Here is a 1,358-nt window from a genome sequence, read left to right on the forward strand (position 1 = left end):
TTCTTCACCATCCAGTTCAAATGTCAATTTCCTCAGAAGCTGTCCATACTCACCGACGGCCCGCCCCCCGCTCCGCCGCAACAAATCGAGTATCCCACGTCTGTGTACCCACAGTGAAGCAGATCACGAATGAGGCAGCTGAACTTTTTAGAAACTACTGACTCCTGGGCCTTCCCCTGATCCTCCTGAATCAGAAGCCTCGGGAGTGGGGCCACCTGGAGCTCTTTTAAAAGCTTCTCAGACAATTCCTATGCACACTCCATTCTGAGTGCTTCGTGTTCATCCTACCCGGGCACTTATCGCAGTCGAATTAAATTGCTGGTCTGTCTTCTCCACTAGATGGTAAGCCAGAGAGCAAATATCCTCTGACTCTCCAAGACCTCAGACGTTGTAGAGTATCCACAACGAGTGAAATCCTGACCCTTCCAAATACTGTCTTAGCTGTGATTAGTTTCCAGTGAAGCTGCTGACTCGGGTGATTAACTTATTAAAACAAACTGTCAATGCACTGGGGTAGAAACAAAGGGAGTGTTTCTTGTTCCCATGCCTTTGGAAACTCCCAAAAGTTCAACTCACTGGTGTGACTAAGACAGGCAAGAATGAACATCTGAACCTGAGCAGTCAGTCTCTCTTGCCTAACTCACTCTGCTGTCAGCGAAACAGCCAAGATGTGGGAAAGCTGGATATTCCAGATGCGGGATAACCCATCGCTTGTCCCGGGGTGTTTCAGTGGCCCTCCCAGTTGCACACGGTCAGTTTATGCTTCTAACGGATGGATGTCAGTTCTGCAACTGCGTAAGAGGCAATAGGCTATGTGTTCACGGAAACAACGAACCGGTTCCTTCCAAGTGTGAAAAACTGAAAGTAAACAATTGTGTGTTCTGCATCAGGAGCAGTTTGGATGTTTTCCAGCCCAGATTTTCGAATCAAGGTACCTTTGCCTCCATCTGTACCAGCTCCAACACCCGCGGGGTTCCGCCCCCCCAGTTCCCACTCGCAACCGGAACATCAAAGACCCCAAGCAGCAGCGGCTTGAAGTGGGTCATCAAACCACACGAGGCAAGGTCACGCTACATGAGAAGAGCGCAGGTGAAATGTCCTCCCCAGTGATTCGTGGTCGGAGCAAGACCAGCCCAGGCGGCTCCGAGGAGCAGTAGGAGGTGGCACGGGAAATGGTTTGACAGCTGTGAAGCCCCTCAGGGGTGCGGGGAGCTCCTGCGCGCGAGGCGGAAGTGAGCCAGGTGCGGGGTCCCGGGATGTTGGGAGGGGATTCAGGGACCTCTGGAGGGACCCGAGTGGGGTCCGAGAAGGGGAACGCCGCACCCCAGCCTCTGCCCGGCGCGCAGGGTGGGGAGTCC

The 1,358-nt window shown here is 53.3% G+C and overlaps 1 long non-coding RNA gene across 2 annotated transcripts in view; it reads left to right on the top strand.

The window, feature by feature from the left end:
* Positions 1-71: 71 nt before the first annotated feature.
* LOC107196241 overlaps positions 72-1,358 on the top strand; it is a 2,928-nt gene continuing 1,641 nt past the window's right edge. For both annotated transcript variants that reach the window (XR_001517620.2, XR_001517619.2), the window contains exon 1: positions 72-1,241. This is a non-coding gene — a long non-coding RNA (uncharacterized LOC107196241). The remainder of the gene's footprint in view (positions 1,242-1,358) is intronic.

The sequence above is a fragment of the Pteropus alecto genome, unplaced genomic scaffold, assembly GCF_000325575.1.
Source record: "Pteropus alecto unplaced genomic scaffold, ASM32557v1 scaffold341, whole genome shotgun sequence".
Taxonomy (NCBI): domain Eukaryota; kingdom Metazoa; phylum Chordata; class Mammalia; order Chiroptera; family Pteropodidae; genus Pteropus; species Pteropus alecto.